Source organism: Thermobia domestica, chromosome 16, assembly GCF_964235325.1.
Source record: "Thermobia domestica chromosome 16, izTheDome1.hap1.1, whole genome shotgun sequence".
NCBI classification, from domain to species: Eukaryota; Metazoa; Arthropoda; class Insecta; order Zygentoma; family Lepismatidae; genus Thermobia; species Thermobia domestica.
This window is the reverse complement of record NC_137469.1, coordinates 980,946-996,467: the sequence shown is the minus strand read 5'-3', so window position 1 is coordinate 996,467 and position 15,522 is coordinate 980,946. Positions and strand designations below refer to the sequence as shown.

The 15,522-nt window shown below is 38.5% G+C and overlaps 1 protein-coding gene across 4 annotated transcripts in view; it reads left to right on the top strand.

The window, feature by feature from the left end:
- spg (dedicator of cytokinesis spg) overlaps positions 1 to 15,522 on the top strand; it is a 499,880-nt gene that overhangs the window by 338,508 nt on the left and 145,850 nt on the right. The window lies entirely within an intron of this gene.

Genomic DNA, 15,522 nt, shown 5'->3' with positions numbered 1-15,522 from the left:
AAATTTCAAGTTACGAAATAGTCTGCAACAATAAAGAAGTAATAATGGTCATGACAATGATAAATACGTTTTTCAACATTAAAAATGTACAGAAAAGTAACACAGTATGAAATTTAAAATTGTAGATTTATAGTAGAGGTTCATAGTAATGTGAAATATAAATATACATTTTCCCCTGTCTTGCAATTTGGTTCGTATAGAATTAATAATTTGTTTCGATTTTTTCGCGGCACACCAGCGGCCCATTCGCGGCACACCAGTGTGCCGCGGCACACCGGTTGGGAAACGCTGATATAGCCGAATAAGTTTCATGCATATCTTTGGTGTTTGTGGTCTCGTGCCCGATCCCAAATTTAGACAAAATTTTCATCTTTAACTCTACATCTTCAGACAGTTGGAAAGATACTTGAATTAAAATATACTAAAGTGTATTGTAGAAGCCTGTAAATAATACCAGAGGAGGCAATATGCTGACTACACATCATCTGACTAAAACCCATCTCAATGGCCTTCGTTTGTCATTGAGCTGAGCGAGCGAAGCTCTAATACTCGGGTTAGCCGTTTGGTTGTCCGCGAACTCCTCCTAGACCGTTTGGCCGATCTCAACCAAACTTAGCACGCTGATAGAGTATGTCGTGCTGAGTGACAACATAGGTCGAAATAAAAAATCCGATGTACCATCGAGGAATAATCACCGAAAAACGCTTCCATAGACTTAACATGGGGAAAAAGTTTTCACGTGATTTTTTTGTCAACAATTAAAATCTGCGCGTGATTTTCAAAAATTCCGGCGAAGCCCTTTTATTTTTTTAGCGTAAAAATTTACAATTTTAATCACAATTTAAAAACAAATTAACGATTTTTTAAACTTTTTTTTAGCCAGAACAAAAGGTCAAGACGAAGAATTGTGCGATTGTTATGAAAAATACTGATTGTTTTAAAAAGTCACAATAAACTGATTACGTTGCTTAAGCTCGCTCAGCTCTTTTCATTGCAATCGAGTATATCCATTGCATTCCTAGTTAATTCTACTACCAGGGTGTTTTGTTATTCATTTTTTTTTAAAGTTTTATTATATATCATTGTTATTGGGTCTACGCCAAGTCAAACGGTCGAGCACGATTCTCGGGATGTAAAATATTTCCAACCCTGTTCCAGACTGGAGTGTAGAGAATCGTGAGACGGGCGGCAGGAACCTGTTTTCAGCCACCTCCTCCGCTGGAATTGAACACCTCGACTGGGGGAAGAGCAGGACAAAGGAACACATAGTTTCATTACAGTGTTTCCAACACAACACAGTGTCATCTCAACGTATATCAAAATGGCTGCAGTGCAATGGGGAAACATCTTAAAATACTAATTCTCCTCCATTTTGAATAAAAAACATGCACATTATACGTATATATTAATTCTACAGACTCAGGGGTATTCGTTCCTTCAACATTGCTATAACATTTTTAATATTTTGAAAGAAATTGAGCTGTATAACTAGAGATTATTATTATTATTATTATTATTATTATTATTATTATTATTATTATTATTATTATTATTATTATTAGTAGTAGTAGTAGTAGTAGTAGTAGTAGTAGTAGTAATGGATTTCCAAACTGTTCTATGCGTAAAATTGGGGGCATTATGCAGAATCGTTTTGACATATGATTAGCGTCGTACTAAAGGCCTGACTACTACAGGAAGCATAAATGTTGGTCGAACTGTTTAGTATGGCACTAATCATGCGTCAGAACGATTCTTCATTTTTTTTTAATCGCTTCAGCGTCCCAAGAATATGATCCATCTGCTTCCATAATCCTCTATTCAAACCAGAGATGGTACAAATCAACCATTTTCGGTTTCAAAACTAAAACTAATCTCTAAGCGAATTTTTATTATAAAGTAAGTACTGTCAGAAGAATAGGTTTAGTCTCAATGGGCCTTATGCAGAGTCGTTTTGACGCATGATTAGTGCCCTACTAAAGAGCTCGACTAACATGTTTCCTGCAGTAGTCAGGCCTTTAGTATGACACTAATCATGCGTCAAAACGACTCTCCATAAGGCGGAATGTTTTGTGTTTCAATATGTATGCCAAAAGTAGAGTGTGCTTTGTATATCTGTCATTATACTTCTGTTAAAATAAATGTTCTAAAGAGGAAGGAGATTCAATTATTTCCCATAAATCTATTCCCGTGCGAAGAACGGGCATTTCAGCTAATATCCTTTCACTAGTGTAACTTATAACGCGTTGCTGGTGTGAATAATTACCAATGCATCGCTTTTCAACGTTAAAAAAAATCTCTGTATTGATTTCACGATGGCGTTGATCGTTTGCGACCGCGAAGAGAGACTGCAATAAAACTTATTTCCATAAGGCTAAACAATGCAAGCGTTTTTTTGGTTTATGGCTGGGAGTATCATCATATCGTGGCGATTTTAAATTTTTACTCACGTCCGCATACAACGATGTATTCTGATTAAAATGTACGGCAGGAGCAATGTTTGTGGCGACTGCCCGTGGTACCACGTCAACAGGCATGCATACACGCACAGTGCCTGCGACAGGAATACAACTGAAGAACTTCTACGTGAAGCGTGCTTTCCCAGGTTAACCAACCTTCACTATCTGTCATCGTTCACTTACGAACATTGTGGGTAATGAAACAATACTGGTCAAAGTTAAGCTTAAATTGATATTGCCCTTCGTTTCCTACATAATTATTATTTGCAATGTAATTAATATGATATTTTACCTCAACTTCCAAGTTCCCAAAACGAAATATACTGTATTATAAATCCCGTTTGATTGAATATTAATGAGAAGGCGAAACTTTCCCCAGGATATGCTGGTATTTCAAGATATCGTTTTAAGAGAAACAAAATTTCTCCTGGGACATCCGATTGTGTTCAACGTGAGTTATTTTGGCAGTACTTCCTTTACTCCCTGTGCATTAAAAGTCTTCCCCACAGGAAATCTGAAATCACCATTGGTTGCGAGCAAGTCGTTGCCAATACGAACGGGGTTGAAGTACCTTCAGGTCTATATGGAATTCCACGTTTCTTTAGTGAGTTCGATGTTTCGAAGTTTAACGTCTGTTAACGGGAAGTACGAACGTAGTTGTTACTATATGGATTGAACTCGGGTCTTATGCAGCTAAAGCCATAACGCTAACCATTTAGCTGACTGGATCTATTACGCCACTGGCTCAGTGGTAAAGCGCTTACCTCTGGAGCAAGGGATTTCTGGTTCAATCACATATCAAGTAAGTTTGGCTGGAGAGTATTGTGGGTTCTCTTTTTCCTCCCACATTGACTGGTTTCTTTCATAATCGTTCACTTTCATTAATCTTCGCATACGCATCGTCGGATCGGATCCCACGTTCACGTCTCATATAGTCTCGGTGCTGAATGGCCAAACTCTGATCCAGCCAACTTTGATTGTGCTGCATCTTCTTAAGCCTACAGATCATAGTTGTGGAACGCTAAAGTAAAGATTTCATTTCGTTCCGTTTTGAGGCATAATGGGACATCTAATATTAAACCAAACTCTTTGCAGCCTATGATCTGCCGTCAAGAGTGGTCAGCACATGAGTCTGCACTGCACACTAAACATTGTCTCTGGGACCGATGTGTGACGTAAGATCATGCTTTGATAACCTCACAAAAGGAGAGAGAAACAATGATGGAAGGATGAACGGAGTAAGCAATTGTTGGGAGAGTACACGTGATCATGCCCATAATGTATTTTATCTACTTCACGCTTCCTTCCCTGTCCGTGTGATGTACTGAGAAGGGGAGCAGAAAACTGTGACGTCAGAGAGCATTTAGTTGGAAATCACTGCTTTACACTCAGGTGATTGTAAGAGTGGAAAGTGATGTTAGCAAGATAAGGTTTCGCCACTAAAACAAACAATACCAACCAGGCATAAATTAATGATTAACGTTCTTCCCCAGCAATCCTCTATTTGGATAGCGGTCTCTATTTGGAATCGGTGGCCAGTCAATTTTCACAGGTTTTTCTTGATTACCAGCAAACGAATGCCACAGACGATACAGTCCGTTTCATTTCCTTCCACTTCCTTTGCCATTGATGCTTAGTGTTAATAACATTAGTATAAGAGTGCTTATAGTCCGGGTCACCCGAATTGGCGAGTGGCATCAGCCAATAAGCTCGCAGTGCGATGTTACTAAACTTTCAGGGAGGAATCTAATCATTCATAATTGTCCACAAATACGAACAAAATCAATTAGAATGATTAGATTCCTCCCTGAAAGTTTAGTAACAACGCACTGCGAGCTTATTGGCTGATGCCACTTGTCAATTCGGGAGACGCGGACTATAGTGTAAAGATCATTACGAGGACCCACCCACTCTCTGTGTGTCTACAGGGAGAAGACATCCAGTTCAACTGGTGCCAGTCCCAAGCCTGGGAAATAAGAATGGTGAACGTCAGGAAGAGCATCTGGTCATAAAAGCTACGCCAAAATCATGATGGTTCTTGTACCCCATAGGTGGTGCGCAGAGGCTGTGAGAAATGGACAAGGGTTACTGAGTCGAGGAAGGCTCGGTTAATGAAGTTAATCTACTTGAGGGTGAGTGGATACACTCAATATTAGGACGAGGGAGATAAATTGAAGATCTAATGGAAGCAAGAAAGTGGTGATCCTGTACATACAAGAAACACGATGAAAATGCAAGACTAGGAGGAGGAGGATGGTTAGCTTTTTTTTAAAAATCATTTTTAGTAGTCTGCCTCCTTGTTTGGAAACCATTTTAATATTTTGATTTAAAAAACCAAAAATCGGTTCAAAACCGAAACCGAAAATGGAAAATGTCATGAAATGTGAATAGCAACACTGCTGTTCCTTTAGGTCATTTCAGTTAATCCGGTCAGCTGATCCCCCAGTTAGTCCAGATTAACGTGGTTTTACTGTATTCCAATCTGAAATCGTGCTGCTAAACGGAAAATGTGCAGAAGGTTGAAATAACATCCCGTTTGTCGGGTGAATGGAATATTACATAAAAGAGGTCTATTTCCTTCAATCGTTATTGCAGTTACAAGGAAGGAGTAAAGGTCACGCGGAGGAGCATGGGAATTGTCATGATGACGTCAGAATTTGATGAAGGAGATTAACAGAAAAAAAATGTCCAGATGTCATGAGGAATTGGTGTTTTTAGCATAGTTTCCGTCATCTGAGCAATCAAGACACATGCCACCGCAGATTGAGAAATCTTATAGCCGATGTGCTGGCACCATCATTGCTACGTAGCTAGGGAACTGGTGCATTGATTTAGCACTACTCTTGTTTTAAAATTTTTTTTTCTTTCTTTCTTTTTTAAATATTCATGATGTTTTTCTTTTACTTGATAATTCAAAATATTTATTCGGGAAAACTGAGTTTTTGACAAATCTTGATTCCCTAATGCAGCTCAAAGATAGACTTGGGCCTACAGCATAAACTTTTACAGGACGAACTGCTTAATTAATAGGAGTTGAGCCAGCAGTTTAAGAGTCTTCATCCCGGCGAAATTAAAATACCGCTAATTTTACAGTAATTATGTGATATCTTCAAATAGATAAAAGATAATCGAAATGTGGAACAAGAGCGCCCTAGACAATATTATTTTACATGAGAAACCGTTATCATGACTCACTTATCTGCTTTTGATTTCGAGCCATTTTGAAAATCGGCATTTATTTTCGCGTTTCTAAAGGGCTGAAAACGGAAAGCCACTAGGTGACTTGTGATAACGGTACCTCCCACAAAATAATATTGTCTAGGGCGCTCTTGTTCCATATTTCAATTATATTTTATCTATTTGAAGATATCACATAATTACTGTAAAATTAGCGGTATTTTAATTTCGCCTTTATGAAGACTCTTAAACCTCCATCACTCCGCTCATAATTAACCTAGAGATATGATTTAGGTTTCTACCTCTTCAGGAAGGATGAAACTTTCCAACGGTGTGCATTTTGTCCATATCGGGGGTGTAACAGCGGAAGGCTAGGGGGAAAAGTTGGATGTTTTTAGTTCCCCCTCCCCTTCAGCATTTGGGGGAGGAAAACTTCCCCGCCAAAGGAGCTACAATCATAAAAAGTGATATCAATAAAGCTATATGAACATCCTAACTAATGATACCGTGTGTATGGCCATTCCTGAGCACGTCAAATAACAGTGTTGCCAACTTCGAGAAAATGTATTTTTTCAAATTTTTCTTCTTTTGTGGGTTGGGTACAGAGAGGATAAAAGTTTTCTCGTTGGAATCTGTGTCCCATAAGCTTTCGAACGAGGCATAGCTTATATCCCTGTGCCAATTAGGAGCGTCAGGGTAGACTAAAATATTTCGAAAAATATGTAGGACTACAGGGTGATTCTCGTAGGAAACATGATTGGATTTTTTTTTTTTCATTTGGTATTGAACTCCCGCCTTTCATTTTTTTAAATATGATTGTACCCAATGTCTGGCGTGTACGTGAAAATATTTTTCCTGTGTACGACAAGTAACAGTGTTGCCAGCCTCACGAATTTCCAAAAATAAAAAAAAAATCTTTTTCTTCTGTAGGTTTGGCATGGGGACACAAAAGTTAGCTCGTTGGAATCTTATGTTCCATAAGATTTAAAACGAGATATCGTTCATATATCTGAGACAATTAGAAGGGGTACTAGGGCCGCCAACGTGAAGGTCTACGATTTTCTTGAGATCTCTATCCAACGTGTAAAGTTATGGCGGTCGAAGAATTTAATGTGTAATAAATTAAAGTATTAATATTTCAGTGTAGGTGGAATCTTCAGAGGAAGCCCAGTCGAATTGGAAAGGAAAAGCGTGGATTTTTGGGTTAAGATAGGTTCTTGTGCTTTACGTTTTTCTCCAACACGGAGGTTATGATGGACAAGCCCTACTCCGAACCACTGCCAGACTTAAAGCGGGTGCAGTTAGTAGATGCACACGCCGTTTCAAGTTGTTGAACCGTTACAAGATCAGTGCTGTTCGACGAACGTAAAAAGTTCGTTATTGAATTCTCTCTCTCTCTCTGTGTGTGTGTGTGTGTTCTGTCCGTCTGTTTGTCTGTTATTTGCGAATGTTTCAATTTTGAACCCTCCATTGGATAGAGAATGAAAAACTATCTCGAAGAAGTGATGGAATTTTTCACGTCACTCTTACCGTTCCCGAGATGTTGGCCAAAAATTTTCCGATTTCGGGAGATTTAACCCTTCGTCACACTCCGCGGATAGAGGAATTTTAGTTTTCTTAGGGCTGTTAATAGAGTTTGTGCTGTAAAATATACATGCACAATTATCAAAAACGTTGCAAAGAAAATATGAAACAGTTTAATATCGCTTAAAAACAATATACACATTAAAATTAAGATATAGGTGAGACTCCGCGCGCGTGCCTTGATGTTACAATTGACCACGGGTGCTATGGAGGGTTAAGGAGCCATATCTCGGGAAGTGTAAGCCATAGAGAGATATTTTGCAAATTTTTCAATTTTGAGCCCTCCATTTTGAGCATGTGTCTTCGTAAAACAACATATCGTAAAACGTTTTAACAGAACTCTTAAACAAAACATCTAGAAAAAAATATTTAGTACTCAAGGAAATTATAAATGGATAGATATACTATAACAATTGTTCAATGAGTATAATAATAAAGTTCATAGAACAATTGGTATAAAGCCTGTAGAAGTTTATATGAAAAATAATTCTTTTTAGGTTCGTTCTGGCAATACTCTTAGAGCATTCGCAACTGTTTCTTTTCGTATTGGTTTACAGTTCCATGCGAGCACATTGAAAAGCCAGTACCACAGTAGGCAATCTGTAGAATGGTCAAGTTAGTGTATAATAATAATAATAATAATAATAATAATAATAATAATAATAATAATAATAATAATAATAATAATAATAATAATAATAATAATAATAATAATAATAATTATTATTATTATTATTATTATTATTATTATTATTATTATTATTATTATTATTATTATTATTATTATTATTATTATTGCAGCTGTAAATTTATAAATTTGGCTGGATTTCTATTTCATGAATAGAATAACTTTTTTTTCCAGCTGTTTAAAATGTTACGCAAATCTGATTTGCTCACCAGGATGATGCGTGTTGGCATAAAGCACAGAATTAAAGATTTTTTTTAAAATCACCTTTGGAAGTGGATGAAAATAAAATTAAGCATTTGATATAATTATATAACATTTAAAATATCCCATGGATCCTGGAGATTTAGCAAGATAAAGACAATTGATATACATTGCTATAGTTTCGCGTAGAAATGGAAGAATTCGTAGCTGGAGTGGTAAACAAGCAGGAGATTGTATTGTGCTGCACTTTGTCCACAACTTAGTCACAGAGTCTTATGTTTTTGTTTGCCTTTGGATTCCATCTGTTTGAACATGACGTGGCTTTATCTGTTAGGAGCTCAAGATATTATGCATTGTCTATGTTTCAGTAAATTTAAACAGAAAAAGAGTTCTTACTCCTGAAACTGTGCTACTCATTTTCCATTTCTTTTACGAGCAGAGGCGTATGGAAAGTAGTCGACCCGTTTTAACACGACTACCGGCTTTCGTTGCAATGAACACTTCGCTTCGCTGCAAACAGCATAACGCGCTTGTCTCCTGAGCTCGTTGGTAGGCCTGTTAGGTACACCGTTCCTTTTCAGCACCAAGGCATCCTATGAGATATGGCCTTACAGTTTAAGGTGGACTCCGAACCACTGTAAAGCGTTGAAATGTATCCATGTTTTCCTACCGGGTATCAAACCCGGGATTTCGTGTACCAAAGGGCCGCGCGCTAGCCACTAGACCACCGATGAGGGCTTTGTTTATGGAGTATTGGCCTCTGGAGCTCGTGCAGGTTCAGTTTCGTTATTCTTAAACGTGCTGCTCGTGTTACGTTATTGCATTACATTATTGCTCATATTCGTTAACCGTAATGTGGTTCATGCAAGACAAGACTAGCACTCGCTCGCGCATGCTAAAGGCTCGGACTCATTATCCGTAATGAGGGTCGGTCTTTCACTCGCTTTCCACTTAAAGGTCTCTTTCTCACACGGTCTTTCCCTTATTTATTTAGCTTGAGACTGATTGTACCTGAGAGCTTGCACAAATCTGGTACATGTAATCTGATTGGTCGCGTAGCTGTCTTCATGACATCCATCGCCGTCTGATCATGGTGTTGTTACTGGTTGCTTGCCAAAGTTAAATGCTTGGCGACAATTACTAGTCCTTTGGGTTTAGTTGCGCATCATTTGGTCCTACGCACATTAAGCAAAAACTCTTTCATATTTCCTTTCATGCCATGGAATAAAGCGCTTTTGATATGATAGCGTAAAGGACGCTTCCACATTACGACGCAATTGTTGTTTCGATCTTTTGTCGCGTATATACTTACGCCATGATAATACACCACTAATACTTGTCCAGTGGATAAGATTAAAACTTGTTTGTGATTATGATAAGGAACACGCTACGTTTAAGTGCCACAGGCAGTGCAATCATTTGGAAAATTATCTTTGCGGAAAACGTGAAGTGTGCAGGTGCTTCATCCTATTGCAGCCACCATTTCTTAAAGTTCTGATAATACCCATGTGTTTAGCATGTCTCAATAATACAGGTACGCACTCTAAATACCAATACTACTACTACTACTACTACTACTACTACTACTACTACTACTACTACTACTACTACTACTACTACTATTACTACTACTACTACTACTACTACTACTACTACTACTACTACTACTACTACTACTAATAATAATAATAATAATAATAATAATAATAATAATAATAATAATAATAATAAGGCATGCCACCAACTTTAGCAATCAATTTATCTGAAGTTGGAAACACTTCAGATGTCTGAGTTGGCAAAGAGCAAACCCTGTAATACATAAGGAGCAGTAGAACAGAATTGTCAGTGAGCTGAGCAGACAGTGATAATATAAAATTTGCGGCTTCTCTGATTTCCAAAGAGGGCAAATTGTGACCTTTGATTATGTGGTGCATTGAAAGTCATTATGATTCCCCATGTTGAGGTATGAACATTTTAAAAAAATAGATTTTTAGTTATTGGTCGACGTTCACGCATTCCTCTCGCACCACTACTTCTGACACCTGCTAATTACCGAGTACATTGTAGGTGGTGTCAAGGCATGATGTGTAGGTAAGTCCCAAAATTCAGCTTTTTAAAAACTCATATAACAGCTATAAGCTATACATCCAGCTTATTTAAGATTTGCATTAAGAGAAGAATGGGGGTGCTCCGTACACTTGTAATGTCAGTCATGTCCTGCAAGAACCTAATATAGAACGTACCTTCCTATACCACAGAGCAACCCAGCGTCCTTTACTCGATGGCTTGTTAGGTGTCCGGACCAAAAGCCTACTGAACACGTATGGGGCATGGTAGGGAGACATCTGACCACAAACCGATCTCCGGGAACGACCAATGCCCACCTGCGTTAAGATATACAGGAAGAACGGGAAAAGATATTCTGGATCTGTATGACCGGCTATGTTCCGAACAGCTGCTTGTGTCGGCTACTATTAGGATGAGCAGTAGTGACCGTAACCATCCATTAGGACTCCACAGTGCCTGAGGGAGCCTAACTTTAGTGGCTTAATTCTTTTTAGTTGTGCGGGGAGCCTCAGATCTGATTTCACTGTTATTTCTAGTATGAGTACTGTATTTCTTATGACCCACTATACCACTTGACACATTCAGTACAAAAAAGAAACAAGTTCCCGTTTGATTATTTTGTAATATATGTTTCTTCTTTTAAGATCTCTGTCTAAAGCTCTTTTCAAAGCTTTTCAGAGGGCTTGGGCAGTAAATTTTTAAATATACAACCATATTTTTCGAGCCTTTTCGAGCCTAACTTTGTAAATATAGTGTACAATGATTTATATTGCGCTGTTCTTTCTGGAAAACTTTTAAAACACAACTACAAAATTAAACCTCTAATTGCCGTAAATAAAAATACAATTTTGCATTAATTTATTACGTTTCTGTAATTCGGGCTTATTTCGTGCCTAAATGCTAAAACATATTTCGGACTCGGGTCGGGCCTCACATTATAAATCCACGGGCCAGGCCGGGCCCGGGCTAAAAATTCCGACCCGTGCACACCTCTGCTGTGTTGTCTTAGAAGGTAAATTATAGACTTTCAGTTAAGCAGCTGCAGCATCATCCTTATATGTGCTAGGATCACAAATAAGGATGCCCTTATTTGTGCTAGAATGGTTAGCACGCCATTCTCTTCAGAATAGAACAGCATTTCAAATGGTACCATTCACATGTCTCCATCATGTGTCTGGGGCGGGAAAATCGCGAAAAAATTTTTTGTTAAAAATATCCCTTTTTTACCTTTCTCCCCTCTGGACCGCCCTCGCCCTGTGTTAACGCAGAAATCTGAAAAAAAAAATCTTTAAAAAAATACAAAGCGTTGCACTGAATGTGTGTGAACAATTTCAATCTTCTAGGTGCAAAGGCAACCACGACAAATAATAATAATAATAATTTTTAAAAGTTATGACGTGATCATCCCCTATGTCTCGACGCAGAAAGGCGTGAAACCATGCGTAACATGTTCTACAATACCTCCAGGTTTATAAAATAAAATAATAAAAAACCGAAGTAAAAACCTTTATTGGTACTTTTTCAATCGAATAATGAAGATACTACCCTATCACCTAAAAATAGGTGATCCAATTTAAAAGGGTTAACTAAGGGGAGAACTTAAAACATGTACTGATTGTTTTATACAACATGTAACGGTGAAATGTGTACTAATTCGCGTAGCTTGCAACGATAAAATGCTAAATTTTACCGATGAGTGTTCTCGCAAGAGCCGCCACTGTTTCATCTACTACGAAGCTCATAACCAAGAAATGAAACCGTTTTGTCGTCTCTTTGTGTAGACGTTTTGGTGTCTTGTTGAGAACAAAATCACCTCCCGAACACTGTATCAAGAATTGTGAAAACCATGTATCTATATTTTACTCAAATGGAACTTTGTAATACTTGGTCAATAGCAGTCCTCCATTAAACTTTATGCTTTCTATTGTAAGAGGCTTTAACAATTTTTACAGTCATTTTGAAAGAGTCAGCACGAATTAGTAACAGCAATAATTGTATGCTGAGTAAAGATTATTGCATTCCTTAAAAATAGCTGAATCCTAACAGGAATTCCTTTCTCCTGAGACGGCATATTTCTCCTTTCATATCTCTTTGTTTGCAATCGAGTTCTACATCTAGAACAATTCAGTTTGAGTTATCACTAGAAGCAAAATATCTATTCCTTCATGTTAGAAATAGTATAATAAAAACTAACGGAAGTGCGTATTCTTCGTGCGGTTAGAATGACATAGGCTATAATGAATCTAAAACGGAAACTTCAATATTATAGGAAAAAATGAAATCTTTCAGTTTTATGTCCCACGATTATGCCGTCTAGGCTAAAGGAGACGGGAGAACTCCTCCGTGGCTAAGCGGTTAGCGTACGTGCCTTTTGCGCGGGAGATCCGGGTTCGATTCCTGGCGGGAGCTCATGTGGTTCGGATTCCACGTTAATCAGTAGGTCCACGTCTCATATAGCCACGCTGCTGAATGGGACGTTAAACTCAAAATCAACTCAGCTAAAGGAGACGGTGATGATGAGAAGTGAATGGAATGGTGGAATGAGTAAAATGGAAGGGAACGGGGGAATCCCGAGAAAACTCACGCACACGGTGTTTGATCGCCACAGCGTTCACCTGACGGGAGCTGGGATCCTCTACACCACTGAGCCACCGCGGCTCTGACTATTATAGGAATTGCTCCTTTCCTCGTTTTGTTTAGAAACGCTGAAACACATGTTCAGCTATTTTAAATGGGAAGTTAATATGCCAAGTTCCGTTTTCGAAACTTCACGGATTCCTTAGCAAAAAAATTGAACTCCTTTTAAGATATGTATTTCTAAACACCATTTCTTACCCTTTACTTTCGTGATAAAATGTATCTTCTGTCCATATTTTTGCCTGAGTCTAGTAATATGGCTTAGGCCTTGGTCAATTAGTCCCTTTCTCTTCTTTTATATAATAGTGTATATGAGATAAAGTTCTAAAATTTGTTTTGGGGTTGTTTGCTTGTCTGTTTTTGTATGTTGTAGTGGCTAAACACCCGGGGCCTTATGCAGAGTCGTTCTGACGCGTGATTAGTGCAATACTAAAGAGCCCGACTAACATATGTCTTCTGCAGTAGTCAGGTCTTTAGTATGACGCTAATTATACGTGAAAACGACTCTGCATAAGGCGGCCGATCTCTTAGTTATCACAGAGCAATTAAAAAATGAAATGAAATCTTTGAGTTTTACGTCCCACGGTTATGCCGGTTAGGCTAAAGGAGAGGGTGATGATGAGTAATGAATGAAATGGTGGAATGAAGAAAGTGAAAGGAAACGGGAGAACCCCGAGTAAACCCGGGACCCCAAGCACCAGAGGTGAACGCTCTACCACTGAGCCACCGCAGCCCCCAGAGCAATTAAATACGGTTAAATTTGATATGGGACTGTGGTGGCTCAGTGGTACAGTGTTCAACTCTGGTGCATGGGGGTCCTAGTTCGATCCCTGCTCGCTCCAAGTGAGCTTTGTGGTGGACAAACACCGTGTGCATGGGTTTTCTTGGAGTTCTTCCGTTCCCACCCACTTTCTTAATTCTACCATTTCATTCATTTCTCATCGTCACCGTTCTGTTTAGCCTAGCTAGCATAACTATGGGACGTAAAACTTAAAGATTTCACTTCATTTAAAATGGATCTTCTTTCGGCTGTCTTCTGTCACATTCTTACTCGAAAATGAAATTAAAGGTTTTCAGACGAAAGGAGTTTTCAAATATATCAGTGTTTCTCAAACTGGATACTTTTTGATTGGTCATAGTCCAAAAGGTACATAAAAATACAAATGAATTACTTATTGCATACTGTGGGTTCAGAATCTTTAAATAAAGTTTGGAAATTATGTGTGCAAGCGACTTTCATTTTGCCCTCAATCTTCATTGAAAGAGAAAAAAAAATATTCACACGCCCCCAATAAATAGTCAGCTGACATGAATGAGAAGATGCTGTGCGCTATCTTCTGGGATTCTCAGGGACTAATATTGTTCCACCCTGTTGTGAAACGTCATACAATTACGAGCGAATATTTTCGAACAGTTTTGAATGCAGAATTTGTTTGTCAAAATTGACTCAAGAACGACCACAAATGGCAATTTCATCCTCCACATGAACAACGTCCCACCACAAAGTGCTAATGTTGTAATGCCATTCTTGGCTGATCCTTGTATTGAACTTCTACCATATAGACCCTACTCACCAGATTTAGCCCCAAGTAACTTCTGGTTATTGTCAAATTTGAAGGATTCTCTTGATGGACATCATTTTGCCAGTAAATCATTTCTGGGAAGTGTTATTTTCTAGTACCTGAAACATACTCCCAAGGATGACTATGCCACATGCTACACAAAATGGACGGAAATGAAGAAAAAAAAATCTTTTTTACGCCCTACAGTTATGCCGGTTAGGCTAAAGGAGGCGTTGATGATGAGACATGAATGAAATGGTGGAATGAATAAAGTGGGAGGAAACAGGTGAACACCGAGAAATCTCACGCACACGGTATTTGTCCACCACAAATCTCACTTTGCGCGAGCTCGGATCGAATTAAGGACCCCATGCATCAGAGGTGAACACTCTACCATTGAGCCACTGCGGCCCCACAAAATGGACGGAGTGATGGAAACTGTGTAGGCTATCAATAGAAGGGAAGAGTTCTTTGAGAAATAGACACAGGCTAGTTCCCTGTATTTCATTGTTCTTGGAAATTAGAACAAAACGGTACGTTCTTTTGGTGTGCACCTCGTATATTTACCTTAATAGAACATTGAATCTGAATGGTCACGGTTAATGTCATCGTTGGATTGTGGATGAATTAATGGAATTCTTAATGGATTGCACCCATTAATGAATCCGGCCGAGATAAAGGCTCTAGCTATGTATTACAAAAACTAGAATTCAGTAATTCCCTTTAGTTTAGAAGCTATCATTTGGAGTAGCGATATTACAACCCTAAGCCCTATAAGCGTGATCGTAATGAAAGTTGTTAAGACTGGCCAATACCATTGTTCACATTGGTTCCGGAACTTCCCATCCCCGTCTGTGAAAAAAAGAGTTCATTTGGTGTACTCTTCGGACACGGAATTTATGACTTACTCTAAAACTTTTAAATACAGTGTAAAATTAATGTAGCCAGTGGCGTATTTAGGGGGAGCTTCCGGGCTTAAGCCCCTCCGAATTCTTACTTACTATAGTAAAGTATATGAAATATCTTGCAGAATTTTCACATTTTCAGGCAAAGCTCCCCCTCGAAAGTTAGCAAAGCCCCCCCCCGGAAATAAAATCGTGAATACGCCACTGAATGTAACTGTAGCTAAGTGAACAATATGCCTGAAACT